This window comes from Podarcis filfolensis (assembly GCF_964270895.1).
Source record: "Podarcis filfolensis genome assembly, chromosome: 5".
In the NCBI taxonomy this organism is placed as follows: Eukaryota; Metazoa; Chordata; class Lepidosauria; order Squamata; family Lacertidae; genus Podarcis; species Podarcis filfolensis.
In genome coordinates, this window is record NC_139608.1 from 31,263,800 (window position 1) to 31,283,765 (window position 19,966).

General features: G+C 41.1%; 1 long non-coding RNA gene across 1 annotated transcript; it reads right to left on the bottom strand.

Annotated features, from left to right (window-relative positions):
* Positions 1-5,894: 5,894 nt before the first annotated feature.
* LOC310762660 lies at positions 5,895-11,583 on the bottom strand. The gene is made up of 3 exons (XR_014548117.1): positions 11,507-11,583; positions 8,052-8,201; positions 5,895-6,497 (listed from the first exon to the last, which is right to left on the bottom strand). It is a non-coding gene; the product is annotated as an uncharacterized lncRNA (long non-coding RNA).
* Between the last annotated feature and the right edge of the window lie 8,383 nt (positions 11,584-19,966).

The window sequence follows — 19,966 nt, forward strand, 5'->3', positions numbered from 1 at the left end:
GTTGAGCAGGGGACAGTCAGACTCAGGGCTGGTTGTTAGCATCTCAACAAAAGCAGCTCTGTGTTCTGCAGTCCATCTTTTGAGAAACAGTTTTATGGTGTTTCTTAATGTAACTGTTTGCAAATTGTTTTATTATTGCTCTTGTTTGTTTTTCTGGTAAACTGCTGGGTTTTTTTAAAAAAAATGTATTTCTTTATTCTCATAAATCATCTGAAACTTGAGGAAAGGTGGTGCATGACACTTCAAGGAAGCAAATCAGGGCTCAAAAATGCGGGGAGACAACAACTCCTCTTTGTGAAGTTTATTTCTTCATATTACAGAACAAATATTAACAGATGACTCAAACACCTTTGGGCATACAATATTAACAAGCACTAAACTGTCAGTACTTGAAAGGGAGATCTGAGTTCAAGTGCTTCCTCCACCCTGAAGCTCGGTAGGTGGTCTTGGACAAGTCACTACAGTTATTTTTAGACTTCACATATGAGCCCATGCTAGACATGGCAGGACCACACACAGGCTACACCTCTACTTCCTCCTTCATGCCTACAGCATGTACAGTTGCTACATTTCTTAATGAAAGCATTGAAGCTTGGCACGTATGATCCAGTTCCTCTCCTTTACATATTTATATAGTGATTATCTCTCATCCTAACCTATATCACTGGCCAGTCCCATGGACAAAACAGGATAGCCCCCTATACACCATCCTGAGCTCTATAGAGGACAGGCAGAATATGAATGTCAGGATTATTTAATTCATCACATTCTGAACAGCAGATTCCTGAAGGAATCATGAAATTAACTTGCTAATCCATACCACTCTTTAATTAGAGTTACCATGCCCTATCTCATTTGCCATTTCGTACTGGGAAGCTAGAAAGTCTACCTCAATCTTCCATGGAAAAGGTAGCCGGCTTTCTCTGGTCCCCACATGATGAAAATCCATTCATCATGAACTCGGGTTAAGTCAAATAATTCACTACAGATTGTTTACTGCAAACAGGAGGTGCCTATCAACTAATAACAATTTTATTAAAGAGCTGAAACAACAGTGGAGACAGGATTTATTAGTTCCTGGCTGGTTCATTTGACTGGCAGACTATTTGGCCAATTTGGATAATTAAGTCAGGAGGGGACTTCAGAGGCTCTTAGGTTATACATTTATGGACAGCCAGAGGACCACATTTTATGTGCTTGGCTACTGAAAAGACAGATGCCAAACAAAAGCAACTCTTCCGTTCTGACACTGTTACAGCACCTTGCCTCCAGGTATGGAACGGGAAGTAGCAGCAGAAGAATTACAAGCCAAGAGAAAAGAACAGAAATGAATACTGTTTAAACACTCCCTCCTAAATCACTTTCAAAGGCAGACAAGTGTTATGAAAGAGGGTTTTTTCCCCCTAGTCATACTTCTGTTTACAGTGATTCCCCAGGAGGGGGAAAAACTCACAAAAGAGTGACTTCTAAGTGAACACGAAGGGCTGAATGAAAATAAAGATTGGAGCTGGCTCAAGGATCCATTTAATGTAATATGCTACACAGTATGTAATACAATCTTCTCTCTGGCTTCCACACAATTAGATGGTGATCCCCTTGGGAAACGGCAGCCTGACATTATAGATGTTCAGACATAAATATGGGCCTAACTGCAAGAACAGTGGGTAATATTCTCAAACTCTTTTTGTTTAGGAATCACGGTTTGCTGGGCACCACAGATAAATGTGCAACTTCACAATAAAGGGGTATGTGTAGGGTGCAAATCCCCAAATAATTTTGGTAGATCTGTTGAATTTTGCACATGACTTCAAGTAATGAATTCACCTGATAAAGTGATCTGATTTATCAAGCCACATTGGCATCATTTGCATATCATGGACAGCCAAACTATGGTTTCCTGGGACCCTTACTGACATGCTGGCTCACATCCGCTTTATTCTTCCCTGGTTCCTTCAGCAGGAGCATGGCAGCTAAGTCAAGGTTTGGATGAGTGTGTCATCTGAACCTGGGATCATGCTTAGAAATACAGGGATCTGCCTTACATAGAGCCAGGCCATTAGTCCATCTAGCTCACTGTTGCCTAAACTGACTGGCAGTGGTTCTCTAGGGGTTTCCGGCAAGAATGTCTCCTGGCCCTACTGGAGATATCAGGGATTGAACCTAGGATTTTCTTCATGGAAGGAAGACGCTCTGCTACTGAGCTATGGCCCTTCCGCAAAGGTTTATTCCTATCTTCTGGGCCCAATACAAAGTGCTGGTTTTGATCTATAAAGCCTTAAAGAACCACAATACCTCAAGGTCCGCCTCTTTCCATATGAAACTAACCACACCCTGAGAGCATCTTCTGAGGCTCTTCTTCATGTGCCTCTTCTAGGAGAGGGCTGGAGGGTGGCAACACGAGAACAGGCCTCTTCTGCAGTGACTCCCTATTTGTGGAATGCTCTTCTCTGGGAAGTTGGCCTGGTGCCTCCATTATACACCTTTTGGCACCAGGCAAAAATGTTCCTCTTTAACCAGGCCTTGGGCTGATTGACATCCAATGTCCTTTCAAAATGTGTCGAGGAGGGAGGATTATTAGGTTGTTTTTGGTTTTATTCTTATTGTGTATTTTGTGTTTTTATATTGTGATTTAATGTTGTAACCGACCTGAGACCTGCAAGTATGGGGGGAGGGTACACGAGGAAGAAGAAGAAGAAGAAGAAGAAGAAGAAGAAGAAGAAGAGGAAGAAGAAACAAATATATGACTAACCATGGATACAGATCAGGATTAAGGAGGCAAAAGTTTAACCACAATTTGGTTTTAGAAGACATGCTAAGTGAGGCATAGGCAAACTCAACCCTCCAGATGTTTTGTGACTACAACTCCCATCATCCCTAGCCAACAGGAACAGTGGTCAGGGATGATGGGAGCTGTAGTCCCAAAACATCTGGAGGGCCGAGTTTGCCTATGCCTGTGCTAAGCCAATCCTTGGCATAGATGCCACACCATGCTGCTAAAACCACCAGGGAGGAACGAAATAAGTATGAGCTTGTCCCTGGGAGTCAACACGTTTGTGTAGTTCCACTGTCTGAATGCTTGGTGGTTTTAAATGAAAAATGGAGGGAAAATGCTATTTAAGGAGGCAGCACTTTTATTTTTCCTTCCTCACTATGAACACAAACTAATAGTGTGTGTGCAGGTGGGTGGGTGTCTGTTTCTCGAACAACTAACTTACATATGTTTGTTTTCCACTTGTCTTGCTAAACAGCAGACTGACAGCAAGAAACCACAGTGCACTATATTTAACTGCAAGTGGGAAAGAGAGCCATCACTCACAAAACTCAGACTCCCAGCATTGTCCTTCCTCTGACCTTAAACCTTCAGTTTGGTCTGAAAACACCGTCTTTTCGAAAAAGTTAGTTTGGCACTTTCCACAAAGGATCTATTATGCAAAGATGATGGAGCAGAGCAATTCATGTGACCACACGGCTGGTGTCAAGACTGTGTGGCCTGTTAAATCAGGCAGAAATGTTGCTAGCCATGTTGACCACAAGGAGCTTTATGAAAGCTGTCAATCCTGCACCGCCAAGTGTAGAATGTGTAATTTCAGGTACAGAGCACGATCCTGCTGTGGTAAGACTCTTGCAGCTGCAAACAATACCTAAGTTCATAGGCTGCATACAGCTTCATCTCCCACTGCCTCCTCCAGCTGTGGACAAGTTGCAGAAAGTAAGAATGGGGCAAATTCTTTGCTGCCTGCTGTTCCTCAAACATATTTTTCCTCCTTGAATGCAGTGTCTATTTTCTGCTGCTTTCATGGAGAGATGGGGAATTTCTCAATTTTTCAGAGTTGCCACTTACCTTACTTAAGTCTATGGGATGGTTCTTCTCTTGCCTTTTTAACTGACCACAGCAGCATGGGGCTTTCTTTGCAGTTTCCCATCAGCACTTCCGGGAAAGCCTTGAAGCAACGAGATGTGCAGTGACTACTGTTTGGTTACTGTAAGTTGCGAAATGCAGTATTTAGGAATTGTTGCTCTTGTATTTACAGTAGTACCTCAGGTTACAAACACTTCAGGTTACAGACTCTGTTAACCTGGAAGTAGCACCTCGGGGTAAGAACTTTACCTCAGGATAAGAACAGAAATTGTGCAGCGGAGGCATGGTGGCAGCAGGGGGCCTCATTAGCTAAAGTGGTACCTCAGGTTAAGAGCAGTTGCGTTTACTTTGTTGTAAAAGCATTCTTAACACTAGGGTAGCCATTTCTCCAGCAAATAAAATGAATCTGTTGCCTTGTTCAATTAGACTTTCCTGCTTATATATGATAGTACAATGTCTAGCTTAAGTGGTGCTACCTTTTCACCACCTGCTTCCATATAACCTAGAATTATCTGAGATTTTAATCCTCTGCCCACTTACGTGGAAGTAAGGCCAGCTGAACTCAATGGGATCTACTTCTGAGTAGACACATATAGGCTAGTACTGAGTGTCTCTTACCCACAGCTAACATAGCTAACTGGTCCTTTACCAGTTTTTAATGTTTGGTGTTTTACTTTGCTTTTATATATGCTGGAAGCTGCCAAGATGGGGATACCCATCCAGATGGGCAGGGTATAAATAATAAAATTACTAGTACTACTATTACCAATAACTGATATGACTCAGCAAGGCTAATAAGGGCAAACCAATGAGTGATCTGATGCTCCTTACATTGACTCTGGCTGTTCTTTTGTATCTTCCGTCAGTGGATGGTATAACAGTGGCATAATTATAACCTACCCTCTATTCCAGGGAAGTGCTCATCCTTGCTTGTTACATAGCTGCTTTAAAGATGGATCCTATAGAAATTACTATTGCAATATGTGGTTATGGGCATTCATTTAGATAGCTTTGAAAGGAGATTTGACAAATTCATGGTGATAGGTTTATCAGTGGCTATTTACCATGATTATGTGGCCTGTTACAGAATCCCACTACATATCAGTTGTCAGGGTGCAATAAAATTGCTTGGATGTCTTGTTTTCTTGGACGATGCTGGTGGAGGCATTTAGTTTGTCACTGTAGGAAACAGGGGTGTTGGACTAGATGAATCGTGGTCCCATCCACCATGACTCTTCTGATGTTCTCATTACCAGTTTCAACTCACAACAATAAAGGTATGTGTATGTGCATTTTAATTTAACTGAAGTTGAATGAAGGGCATCTTATTCCATTTTCTATTCAAGGATGGATATTTCTTAAGAAGAAATAATCTTAAATTAACCGAGGTCTTAAACCTATTAGGTTAAACTATTGAGGTGTGAAATCTGACTATTTTTGCTATACTATTTCAGATTGCAGGTGGGAAGTTGTTTAATCAAATAAATCACCTTCACATTAAAGCACACATGCCATATTTAGAGATTTCCTCCCCTCTGGAAAAGCATTCAATCACGTGAAATCCCACCTTCAAGTCTAAAGTGGTACAGGCACAATATTATCACTTGAGTGAAGCCTAAGAGTTAGGCAGTGATCACCAAGAAATTGGCACATTAGCTGCTAATAGTTGCATTTTCACTTAATATAAGAAGCCAAAGACAAGGGAAGTTGAGACTATAACAAATGACAGCAATACAGCCAATTTCAAGGAGATTATTGCTATCATAAGCCCGTATTAAATCTTTTTTCTTAAAGCAAATTGCCTGGTTTTTTTTAAATAAAAAAAAAGTTATCTGAAGTTGAGTAAATGGGAAACTGCTTTGTTAAACTGCTTTGTTTCCAACAATTTGTTTGAAGAATTTAGGACAGAGGGAATGCTCTGATAGCCATATAATGAACATTTTAAATGCGCCAGAGTTTGTTCTTTACTCCCATTGGTGGAAGGAAAGACATTCACTTTGTTATGTGATCAGCCGTCAACAAAGATACTTACTAATTTGGCATAAAAATTTTAATCACTTCACAGCATGTTCAGCAATTAGGATATCAAAAAGCACATTGGCAATTAAAAATGTGGGTCAGAAAACTAAACAGAAAAGGACAGGCTATAGAACATATAACATTCCAAGGTTGCAGTGGGTTGGGTTGGTGCAATGAGTGACTTGACATCTATGAAAATGAAAACATTTGGTACCATTAAGCACAGTGGGATACATCTGTAGTTGGGATTGAAATCCAAGTCTATATTATAGCCATGGGATATCATGCCCCAAAGTTCAGGGAGGAAAATCTGGTGGCATACATCTGAACAGCTAACGGCCAACTTCCGTCATCTTCAACTTTGAGCACTTTTTGATGAAACATTAGTTGGACTTCAAACAAATACCTTCCTTCTTTTTTTGGGGGGGGAGGGGATGACACACACATTGAATGAGATATTTTGCACAACGATCTTCATTGTAAAAACATATCCACATTCTAACCTCATTACAAGGATGAGACTGAGATTTAATTTATAAAAGTCTTTCCAGGATTCCGCGAGTTTTCTGAAAGTGAATTCATTGGGTTGTGTCTGGAAAGCTAGTCACTCTTTAGTTCCCTTGAAAATAATAATAATAATAATAATAATAATAATAATAATAATAATAATAATTTATTTATATCCCACCCTCCCCAGCTGAAGCCGGGCTCAGAGCGGCTAACAACAGTAAAATAATACAGCATTCTAAAATCAATTCATTATAAAATCAGTTCAAATCAAATTGATGGCAACCATTTGGCTAGAGTTCTGTGAAGAACTACCAAAGGAGGGGGGTCAGGCTGTGCCTTGGCCAAAGGCCTGGTGGAACAGCTCTGTCTTGCAGGCCCTGCGGAAAGATGTCAAGTCCTGCAGGGCCCTAGTCTCTTGGGACAGAACAACTATTTTACTTTTAAAAGACAACTGAAGGCAGCCCTCTTTAGGGAAGTTTTTAATGTCTAATGCTGTATTGTTTTTAATATTCAGTTGGAAGCCGCCCAGAGTGGCTGGGGAAACCCAGCCAGATGGGCGGGGTATAAATAATAAATAATTATTATTATTATTATTATTATTATTATTATTATTATTATTCCACCAGTTCAGAGCCACAGCCAAAAAAGCCCTGGCTCTGGATGGGACAAGTTAGCTTCCAAATGAACTAAAGCATGGCTGACTAATGGGAGAGTCCTGTGGCAAGATCCACCGGGATGAACAACGTAGGATGTAGCAGATCTCTAGCTCAGACAGGCTCAGCTGTCATTAAGTCCCCAACCTTAGTCAAAGATGTGCTGGCATATCCAACTTGCCCATCCAAGTCCAGCTGGGGTTCAGCTGGCTAAGTCAAAGCCGATATAGGTCCCCACAAAGTGGTGGTGTAGTGGGGTATGATCAGATGGGGGGGGGGCTTAGGCTGGATCCTAAGGCTGTTAGCTCCGTCACGTGTCCTAGAACTGCGGCATGGACTGCTATTTAACTTGGCATTAACTTTATTCTATCTTCAGTATAATTTTAAGTACATAAGAAAGGTTTTATTTCCACAAGCCTCGGGAGAGAAATACAAGTCACAGGACAGTTTCAAAATAAAAAGAAATTGCATATCTTTTGTTAAGTTTCATTTTAGTGGGGGGGGGGGGCGAATCATTAATGTGGACTGCTATTTTAAAAGGTTGTTTTTCCTCCATCAGGCTTAGGTAGAGCAGTAGCAGCAGCTCCATTGCTGAACAGGGTTTGGATTGGGTGTAATTAATTTGTATCCTGCCTTTCTATCAAGTGAAAATCGGACCCCTCCACTCCATGGCACTTATTATAAGTGTTTAGGCACTCGGGCAGGTCAGTTCCCCCAAATATCTTGCTCCCTTATCTTTTTTTGGGGGGTGGGGGTTCAACTGACACACAAACATTCCATATGTCAAATACTTCTAACAGTAAATTATGCAGAACCAGCAGCATTCCTTTACAGCAGGGCTCTGTATCTGTATTTCTAGGATTTTTTTATAGCTATACAGAGAAATAAAAAAAGATGGCGATAGTAAGGCTACAGAACCAGTTTTCTGGGCAAGGGATATGCACAAGAAAAAAAAGGCTGCCTCTGTTTCAAGGCTGTTGCAAGAGCAAGGGAGGGGGAAGCAATTTTACCTCTGTTTAAGATGTGCTCGCATCTTTCTTTGCAGACAGCATGTTCTAATGATCACTTAGGAGCTGTATTTCCTGGTGTTTCTATTTCTTTACTGAGAAAACCTTAGGGGCAGCATCTGGTCTTGCTCTTTCTTCACTTTTCCAGCTGTGCTAAGGTCAAGGCACAAGTAGGTCAACCATCTTGTCTAAAAGTCACATTGTAAATGCTTCATTTGCTCTAAATTAGTAGGCCTGCAATGGGCCTAAATTTGGGGCACTTTCAGCAGTATTTCTCAGACTTTTTGAAGCAGGTAGTGCCATCTTATCCTTCACCTCAGGTAACAAAACTGGATGAAAAACACGCAACCCTGCTAGAACCCTCCTGAAACATAAGGGAAAAAAAGAAAGGAAAAGGTTTTCGTTATCCCATGAGTCTTAATTCATTTTTCACAGGGATTGTTACACCATGTAACACAGAAGCAATAATTTGTAAATATACGTATCCAGGGCATTTGAGCAAAAGCTTGGGATCATTGACTGCAAAATGCCTGCGCCTTACAGAAATAATATATGAGTTTTGAATTATTACTAGGTGTGTGCGTATTTCTGTGATCTCTGTGCTTATAAGGTATACAGTTCACAGCGTTCAAAAGCGCTGTAGAAATGACATCAGGGAAGTCAATTTGTTTTTTAAAAATTAGTTTTGGCTTTAGGCAACAAAATGACTGCTGTTCCCTAAAAGACCCAATATTAATTTTGTGCACTGAGACAAATTTGCACCTCCTACCCTTCTAGCATCTGCATAATTCCATTTCAGCTATTTAGGACCATAGGTTTTAAAGACATTTACAGTGGTTCCCTGCTGATACATTCATTGCTGTATCATAGAGAAGAAAGCCGTTCATTTCCTTATTAAACATTCAGAATGGAAGTCGAATAATCCCACACTGCACTAAGTTTATGCAGATCATCTGAAGATAGCCTTATAACTCAGCAAATTATACCAGGTGTCTAGAGGGTCACAGAATAAATGCATTTCATATTAAACATGTTTTCATTTGAACTTCTGAAACACAGAAGAAAGCAAATGCATTGTAGATGTGGTGTTGAAGAGGCTCACATGTCTGTAAGTGTCCCTTTATTTTTTAAATACCAGGTACAGCCGTATGCTAACATTATTTTTGCAATAAATTGATCACTTGAAAATTAGCAAATTGAATTTTAAGCTAAATGTCTTTGTAGCTTTTATGATATTTGCTAAATTGGCACATTTCCACTTTGTTATTGCTGTTCAGCACTTTAGTACATATTCCCCCTCCCCATCTCCCATCATAATTATGCATTTTGAACTTTCTACTCAAATGCACTAAAACAAGCAACAGGGAAAGAATAATGGAAATATACAATCTAATTTGACTACAGGTTACAGTAGTAATGGGCACATCTGACATTTCGGAAAAGAGTCATGGGCATCACCCTCTCCTGTCATTTCTCTTTCCTAAGACAAGCTTTCCATAAAAAGAGGGAAAACTCAGACACAGATTATTTGGTTTTCCATGGGGCCTGGGTGAAAGTCAGATACAGAAGAATTAAGGTGTATAGTCTTGAATTTGGATGGCTTTAAATGCGATACCCAAAAAGCTACCATCAGATTAAAATTTGCATTGGTGGACTGCAAAGTAAAAAAGCACAGATCCAGTGCACCACAAAAAAAGCACAGAGACGAGGGACTGGTCCTAATGATGACAAGAGCAAAAAAGTATCATTTACCAACTTTAACTACACAAATAGTGGAGTCTGGATGAATCTTCTAAGCCTACTGGGGTTTCCCCAATATGTTTAGTCATGACTGGTTATACAGTTGTACCTTGGCTCCCGAATGCCTTGGCACTCGGATGTTTTGGCTCCTGAATACCGCAAACCCGGAAGTGAGAGCTCCCAACGTTCTTTGGAACCCAAATGTCTGATGGGGCTTCCACGGCTTCTGGTTGGCTGCAGGAGCCAATCCGAAGCTGCGCTTTGGTTCCTGAAAGTTTTAGAAGTTGAACGGACTTCCGGAACGGATTCCGTTCAACTTCCAAGGTACAACTGTACATATATTTAGAAGAAGTGCTGCATAACCTAACATTGTTTAAATTGGCATGCTGTTTTTCTTTGTAAATAATTTTTATTAAAAGATTTTCATCAAATAACAAAGAATGTGCAGTGCCCCCCCCTCTCTCTCTGGTTCAGATTATAAAATCTTTTGTTTATGTGCAGTGTAAGACAATATGGTATCCAGAGGTAGGGGGAGATGCTGTTTTCAAATATTTTTTATATATATATAAAAACAAAGCAAGAGACTGAATTTTGCTAACTAGTCTTGCTAGCAGAAGCCCACACAAGGACTTCTACTAGCATAGCACATCGTTTCCCCACTTTCCTTTCCTTTCCTTGGCTTGGGGGGGCACAGTCAGGAGGAACCCCCCTCCCCCGAACAGTGGGCAGAGAGTGGGCAGGGGGTCATTCCATCTAGCAAGCTGATATTCTTGTGCTCATGGAATGTTTGGAAAAGTGTGACATTGCATCCCTTCTCATATTTTAATTCTGTTCATTCCCATCCTGGATCACAAACCAACAACTTCAAAAGTGGTAAAGGTAAAAGGTAAAGGAGCCCTGGATGGTTAAGTTCATTCAAACTTCACTATGGGGTGCGGCGCTCGTCTCACTTCAGGCCAAGGGAGCCGGAGTTTGTCCATAGACAGCTTTCCGAATCATGTCGCCAGCATGCCTAAACCTCTTCTGGAACAACGGGAAACCATGATGAGTGCCAGAGCACACAGAAACGTCGTTTACCTTCCCCCTCAGCAGTTCCTATTTATCTACTCATGCTGGTATGCTTTCGAACTTCTAGGTTGGCAGGAGCTGGGACAGAGCAACGGGAGCTCACCCCATCACGGGGATTCAAACCGCCGACCTTCCAATCAGCAAGCCCAAGAGGCCGAGTGGTTTAGACCACAGCGCAGCCTGCTCCATTACTTCAAAAGTGATACCAAACAGAAGAAAGGATATTATAAGCAGTCACTGAAGTTATTACTGTACTTTGCGGTCTAGGTGTGAATGAACTTTAAAACACACAATAGAATTGCCTATAATGGTAATGAAGAGAACCATCTCTATAGGAATTGACATTAAAGACCAGTTTTTCTTGCTTCTGCTGTTCAGTGTGGCCACTAGTTTGTTTTTAAATAGTGCTTTAAAATGTTGATGCAATCATATGATTTTATTTTACCTATATGTTTTGTGAGCTTCCTTGGGTATTCATAGCTGAAAGAAATATTTTTATTCATAAAGGCAGCATTTTTGGATTAGAAAGTAAAAGAACCCACAGATTTATCTTTCCTGTTTGATTGGCTAACAAAAATGGCATTTGCAGCTTTAAACTACTTGATTTTGCTGACTTTATTGATCATTCATTATAATTATAAGACTATTACCTGGGAGCAGTTTCCATTGAGCACATGTGGCTCACTTCAGAGTAGACCTGTACAGAATTTGCCTGTCAGCATTCCTTCTTTGTTCACCAGAAAAAAGTCAGATATAGTGAAATTTGGCTTTGTGTGTTTCATGAATTTAAGATAAAATGCAGACTCTATTTTTCTCTCAAGAGGTGAAGAATAATGAGAATAGTTTCCTTACTTAAAATTCTATTCATATACCTTAATTTTTAGAGAGCTATTCCTTTAATTACTCAAACGTAAGAGACTTGGGAGAGAAAATGGACATGCATTTAAAATAACCATTCCTTAAGTATTTTGAATGGAATGTATTCATCTCCATTGCGGCCTCCAGAGCGGCTTGAATCAAGGGCAGAATGACAGAGCTAACTCCCCATTCCTTTTACTGATATTTAAAGAGCCTATCCATTCGGCTATTGAACTTGGCACTGTGCAGCACTTTTCGTACTCCATATATCTCAGAGTGCTTTATAAAGTAATGAGTAGTTACTAGTAGTACAGCAACTGTACAGGCAAGCAAGGTGACCATTACTCATTCTGCAGTAGCATAGCCACATGTAGCCTCAGTCATTAGAAACAGGTTCTCTGGAGCAGAATCTTGGCCAAGACAGGAAGCTTATTCCCATCTCCAGCAAAGTAGCCTCTAATTTTTATGTTAGGAGAAAGGGAAAATTGAGGTTTTTCCTTACCACCCGGCTATAATTCGTTTGGGAAGCATGCCATTACTTTTACACTCTTCTATTATCCACAGAAAGAGGATGGGGAATTAGGATAATGTGTGTTTTGCAGGAAATTGCCTATTGATCTATTCCTATAACGTATTCATATTTTATCAGCCAGAGGTCTAAGGGAACTTAGAGACTTGATGGGCCAAGAAGGAGAAAAACGTTGATTCAAGGAATGTGATTCTAGAGTACTAGAAGTGAGGCAGCTGCAATGGAGGGGCATGCACCACAAGGACCTGTTGAAGCTGTTGGTGTGCATTCTCAAAGTTGCAAAATCATGTCAGCCTATGATCGGAGATGAATGCTAAATAGTTGGTTTATCGCACACACACACAGCTAGACTTTGACTTCAGTGAAGTCAGAATCATAACATTTGTTGCTGTGAGCTTTGCAAAATACTACACATATAATTTGGTGTATGCAGCCAAGTTTGCAATCTTAAGTATATTTATTATGAAGCAATTCCATCTGAAATGAAGCTTCAACCAAATGTCAAGTAAACACAAGTAGGATGACACTGAAATGAACATTCATATTCTGCGTAATGCTTCTGCAACTCAGAAATGGTTGTGCTTCTCTTGAGTTCTGTTTCCTACAGAGCGTTTGCCAGGGCTGTTTCTCCTAGTTCAACAGCTCATGGAAACCACAGTTCCTGCTCTGTGTTTCCTTACTATTACCTACAGGGATGATGATAATAATAACCCAATTTACTGTACCTTTGTCCTCCAGAATCCCAAGAGGACAAGACTAAAACAATAAATGCATTACAACAGTGCTCAGAGAGTCTCAGATGTACTGTAGGACACTATATAACTGTTAAAAGAATAGTAGTGCTGGACTTCCATATATATATATGGGACATTCATTTGAAAGAGTTAAGCCTGTGCCTGTTTTTGTAGCCACAGAGACTTATGCAAATGAAAATGGAGGCAGCGGCTGCTCTTTGGAAGTGCCCCAATTCCCATCTGCCTGCTTGCCTCAGAAAATCCTTTGAACAAACAATTGAGATAAAATCTGTCATTGTAACAAGATTAACCATTGGCTGCATTCACAAGCCTGTTGGGATACCTCTATTGCCTTACAATCTGTTATCTCCATGAACCTTCCTTGGCTTTCAAATCTGTTTCTTGTACTTACTAAAGTTGCTAGGTAATTACTACTTTTATCCCCATTTAAGCAAGCTGATTATATAAATGTTAGACACTGGTAGGTCCTGGCATAATCTTAATCCTGTGACTTTGCTTTATGCTTGCCTACTAATGTGGAAGAGCTGAAATGTGCAGTGTGGGATATTTCCCATAATAGTGACTCAAGGGACATACAAAGGACGCCACACACAGGCGCACAAGCAAGGAAACTTGACAACTGACACATGTGAGCCATTCTGAATTGGACTGATGCTCTGCAGGTGCCAGGAAGTGAGGAGCGAAAAGGGAAGGGGGGGGAGGGTCCTACCAACATATCCAAAATTAAAAAATATTCCATACCTCACGGTGCTTTGAGCCATAGAAAATTTCACTGGGGCAGCCTTGTACAGGATCATTTCATATGAGAATAGAGTGCTGGGGGTGATGTTTTGATGCATGTGTTTTCATAATTCCTGTTTATATAAATTGAGAACAGTACTTCTTCACACAGCACAGTTAAACTATGGAATTTAGACCCACAAGATGCAATGGTGGCCAGCAGCCCACATGCTGGCCCTCCAGAAGTTTTGGGACTACAATTCCCATAATCCCTTACCACTGGTCCTGTTAGCTAGGAATGATGGGAGTTGTAGCCCCAAAACATCTGGAGGGCCAAGTTTGGCCATGTCTGCCCTAGAAAGATATATTTAGCAGTTTGTTTGTTTATTGTTTATTGCGTAGATACCCCACCTTTTTCTTCGAGGAGCTCAAGGAGCCATACATAGCTTCCCCCCTCTCCTTTAATCCCCAGAGCAGTCATGTGAGGTAAGTTAAGGTGAGAGGCAGTGACAGGCCCAAGGTCACCCAGTGAGCTTCATAGCCAGGTGTGAATTTGCACCCTCATCTCCCAGGTCCTAGTCTGACACTAAGAAATACACCACACTGGCTCCCAAGCTCACCTTCAAGGTTGTAAAACAAAAGATCCCTGAAGGAGAGAATGTTTTCAATCTCTCCAAGTTTGTTGGACATGGTAGAATACAAATTCTTCCTGCATGTTGAACAGTGAAAAACTATCCTCATTACATTTTTTTTTTTGCAAGTCTCCTGTTATTTGTTCTGCCTGTGAACCTCTGTCTTGCCTCTGCAAAACTCTTTCAGCAAACTCCCTGGGAAGCCAGTCAGTGAACCAATCTGGCGGATGGTGTCAGAGATTTAATGCAGCACTCGGCTAGAGAGAATAAGCAGGGAAGTGGAGAAAGTCCTTACTTTGTGTATGACAAAATGAAATTATCAGTCTTCCCTCTTTGGGCTGTCATCTTTTATATTCATAAAAAGAGAGAACAAGAGCTCAATGCAGGATCTTTAGGAAAACAGCCTAAAAGGCATTGGCATTGTGCTTTATTCCACTTGAAGCCTTATTTAGCAAATTAGCCGTCCATTTCTGTGAACATATATAAACCCTGCATGCAGATGACAGTCTGGCTGGAGGCAGAAAGATAAAGTTCTTTATTGTTCTGCCTAACCCTTCTGGGAATGAGTTGCCTGCATATTATTAGATCAGATTAGATTTTGAGATGTATAACCTCCCTATTCACAGAGGCTCAGAGAAGATAACAACTTCATAAAAAAGCCCAGGAAGCTAATACATTGTATTTTCAAACTTTATTTTTTAAAAAATAAATCACATACATATTTGAGAAATTAAACTAAGCTGTCCCACCACCGCACCATCTCAGGCTTCTGCCTCACACCCAACAGAGACCAGCTCAACAATCAAAACTGGAACAATACCTTTTATTTGTCAGGTTATATTTTTGCCTCACACTAGGGGGGCAACAAATCTCCTAGAATATATTTCTAGTATGATCCTTTTTGCACAGGTAGATTCCTCCTACAACCTAGAGATGGTTCGTGTCAGTTTTACATGTGTTCCTTCTGTTACTAAGGAGAAATCCTATGCACCAGAAGCTGGCATAAAGGAAGCTGCTGCAAGTTAAGCAGATGTAAAGTTACACCAGATCCACACACTATTCAGCAGCGGGGCTATTGCTGGCTGACCTTGTCAAAGTCTGGCAGAGGGAAAACAAGCCTTTAAAACATGGTTCAAGTTGCACCACCATTTTGGGTGGTTTAACTTACACCAGGATTCCAGGCCACAGGACAGAGCTGAATGGGCTTTGAATCCAACATAAGCCTCCCCTCTCTAGTTCCACCCCCATCACACCCACTTTTTAAGGCTTACACCAACTTCAGATCCTTCAGGCCCAGCTCAGCTGGTAGGGTCCTGGTTCAGTCAGGCTGGGAGTCATATTCTGGCACATCCCTGGCTGAGCTGAGGGCGAGGGAGTTAAGCCGGTGTAACTTGACTGTGCCAGGAACTTCCCATCTCAGTTGGAGATCTGTTGGATACTAACCCCACAGTCATCCCCGTGGATCTTGCTGTGGGATTGCTCCTTGAATGTGCTATTTAAATACAGTGGTACCTCAGGTTACATACGCTTCAGGTTACATACGCTTCAGGTTACAGACTCCGCTAACCCAGAATAGTGCTTCAGGTTAAGAACTTTGCTTCAGGATGAGAACAGAAATCGTGCTCTGGTGGTGTGGCGGCAGCAGGAGGCCCCATTAGCTAAAGTGGTGCTTCAGGTTAAGAACAGTTTCAGGTTAAGTACGGACCTCCGGAACGAATTAAGTACTTAACCCGAGGTACCACTGTATATATATCTGAAGACACCTGAAGGCAGCCATGTTTAGGGAAGCTTTAAATGTTTGATGCATTACTGTATTTTAATATTTGTTGGAAGCCGCCCAGAGTGGCTGGGGAAGCCCAGCCAGATGGGCGGGGTATAAATAAATAATTATTATTATTATTATTATTATTATTATTATTATTATTATTATACATCTTTTATTCCAATGTGCACAGTTCTAGGCAGATTTCATGATAAAATATTCAGTTTAACACACTTTAGCCCACGAGCTGGGAAAGGTAAGGCAAAAGGGGAAGAAATGTAAATAGGAACAGAGAGGGCTGCTCTATGACTCGGACCATTGGTGCATTTAGATTAGTATCATCTACACCGACTGGCAGCAGCTCTGTAGGGTCTCAGACAGGAGTGTTTCTCAGCCTTATCTGGAGATGCTTCCAAGCGAACTTTCTGCATGAAAAACATGTGCTCTGCCACTGAGCTCTATCCCTTCTCCTGAAGGATAATCACATTGCAACCCACACATTAGTCTGCAGATGGTTTGGATCAGGTCAGTTCACAATGGACTTCAGAGAAACTGAATTCCTCCTCAAGCATTCCGACTGCAAACAATGCTTTCCCCCACTCTTCCAACCATGTGAGGGAACCATTAACATTTCCAGAGCCCCTCTCTACATCCCTGCTGCTTCCCCGCCTCTCTTAATATATCAAATATACTAAAGTGTTCAAAGCACGACACATTAAACCAGTAATCCTAATAACCCCAATTTATAATTCCCATCTAGTTCTGATGGAGGGGACACTCCAAGTGAGAGCTAGTTGCTTGCCTCATACCCTCTGGGTGAATAAAGGAAACATTTGAACCACATAATTTCCAGTTCACTGCTCATTGCCTTTGCTACAGTAGATCTTCTGCTTAGATAATAGCTAGCATGGCAAGAATTCTGCTCCTATGGATTACTTTGTCAATCCTACCACAGCTCATCCAGGATCTTAAATTAGCATTTTCCCTCCAAAACTTCACTTGCAAGGGGCAAAACCAGGGATGCAGAAACTGTGGACTTCAAGATGTTGGACTCCCAACGCCTATCAGCTCCTACAGCATGGCCAGTAGCCAAGGGTGATGGGCACTGGAGACTAACAAAATATCGGGGGACTTAGATTCCTCATCCCTGAACTAGATTAAAAACTTTTCATATGAAAATCATGTACCCCATCACTAATCTATGGGCACTTCCAGAAAGGCCCATTTCTTCACTCAAACAAACAGCTGGCGCACTGATGCATTTGTGTTACACTTTCAGTAGGAGTCAAATTAAAGGCTATCACATCTCATCTGGAATGCTTTTCAGCAGATGTGATCCCCAGCATACAGTCACCATTAAATAGATGATCAGGCATATAAATGGGCATTCACAGTATTCTCTGTGTTTCTGCAATGCACACTCCACACACGAAAGAATAACTCCTTTCTTCCCAACTAGAAAACATACCATAGACATACCAGGCTGCTAATGCTAGCCTTGGACCTGAACCAGCACCTACTAAGCTCATGCTGGAGAGAAGGTATGTACCAAAAGTATATCAAATGACCACTTGTGAGGTAAAACCATTTGCAAAATGTAGAAGAGATACATTTTATAAACCCCATTAGGGTATTTTCAGTGACAGGTTCTATTATTGCTAAGTCAGAGAGGTATATTAGTTTAGTGCAATTCACTGGTAGAAAAAATTAAACAGACAAATGTCTGAAATGGAGAAATCCATTAAATCCATGGAGAAATCCATTATTTCTGGCAGTTTGGGCAATCTATTATTTGGGTAAAGTTTCTGAACACTTTTATATTTTAAAAAAATATTCAGCACTCTCAAGCTGGTCACTCTTCTATCACTATTTCTTTCTCAAAATTGCATGTTGACTATGTTTAAGAATGAAATTCTAACCATGTTTCCTCAGAAGTAAGTCCTACTGAATTCAGTAGGACTTACTTTGAGGTAAGTGGAGTTAGGATTTCAGCTTAAGCTATGGGTTAGGGTTAGGGTGAAAAGAACAAGAGAATTACGGTATGTGATCAAAAGTCAACTCCCAGGTGCCAGTTTTTGTTTCCACTCTTCATGACAAAGAAAGAAACAGCAAGAGTGTCTACTGTTTTACAAAAACTAGCAAGTAGCTAGGTTTCTATTCTATAGGCCAGGGTAGGGGATTTTTTTGGACTCCAACTTCCGTCAGCCCCAGCAAGAATGGCCAATGATCTAGAATGATGGGAGTTGTAGCCCAGAAGCAACTGGAAGGCCAAAGATCCCCCATTCCTGCTGTAGACAAACTGCCCGAACACCAACAGTGAAAAATGAGTGAACAAGGAGAAAAATCATTTTCCTGCTTTTCGCCATATGAACCTACCCAAGACCCTGAGAACAACACCTAAAGATCTTCTCTGTGTGCCCCTCTGGTAAACTGCAGTGAGAGAATAGGTCTTTTCTGTGGTAACCCCCAAATGGTGGAATGATCTCTCCAGGGAAACCCACCCAGCACTGTATTTGTCATCTTTCCAGCACCAGGCAAAAATGTTATTTATTCCCCTGGACATTTGGACAGCACTTTTGTTGGCTACTGGAATTCATCCTGTGTGGAGGGAATAGATACATTGTGCTGCTTTAGATGACTTTTTCTTTGGATGAATACTTCTCTTCTCTTCTCTTCTCTTCTCTTCTCTTCTCTTCTCTTCTCTTCTCTTCTCTCTTCCTCTTCTCTTCTCTTCTCTTCTCTTCTCTTCTCTATAACCCATCTTTTCCTCAGACATATTTCCCTGACATATTTAATATTTTCTATTTTGTTCATATAAATCACTTTAGGGTGCCTCAAGATGTGCAAAGTGATATACAGTGGTACCTCGGAAGTCGAACGGAATCCGTTCCGGAACTCCGTTCGACTTCCAAAATGTTTGGAAACCAAGGCGTGGCATCCAATTGGCTGCAGGCAGCTCCTCAAGCCAATTGGAAGCTGCAGAAGCTGCATCGGATGTTCGTGTTCCAAAGAATGTTTGCAAACTGAAACACTCACTTCCGGGTTTGCGGCATTCGGGAGCCAAAACATTCGACTTGCAAGGCATTCGTGAATCAAGGTACAACTGTATAATTGTAACTAATCTCTCTCAGTGCTACACAATTCAATTACACAATGTCAAACATTGGCTTTTTAACATGGTAACCACCACAGCATTGCTGTTGTTAATGTATGTAAAGTACTTATTATTATTTCAGTAATCATTATTATCTAACTATAAGTATTACTATCCAAATATTTACAGATGGAGATGTATATGTGCTGAAATGTAGAAAACAGGAGCTTGCCTAAAGCTACCATGAGCTGCCGTCTATGCCTCATTCTTCAAAGCAGCCAGGAGCAATGTTCTTCCTAAGCTCATCTTACATCAGTAAAGGAAGGAAAGGTCCATTCTCTTCAGGCCACGGGTTCTTGAGGAATGCAAACGTTGTACATTGTGGGCCCAGGTGCAGTGAAGCCACGGGCAGAGGACTGAGGCATGGTGAAGTTGCAATAAACACAAGACAACTGCTTGGGACTTAAACAGGCCACAGCTTTTTAAACAACAGGTGTGTATCCTGAATTAACCAACCTATCTGCTGGTTGATTTTTTAGCAGAATTTATCAAGGTTAAGGATCACCCAATGACATACATCAAATTAGGGTGAACAGGATTTAACAAGATACCCTAACTAGGGTGAAGAAGCCTCACATTTAGATCTACATAGCCAGCTGATAACCTTTGGCCAGTCACAATCTTCCAACACAACGTACCTCATATAGTTGTGGGGATAAAATGGGAGAGAGGAGCAGACACATATACCCTGAGCACCTTG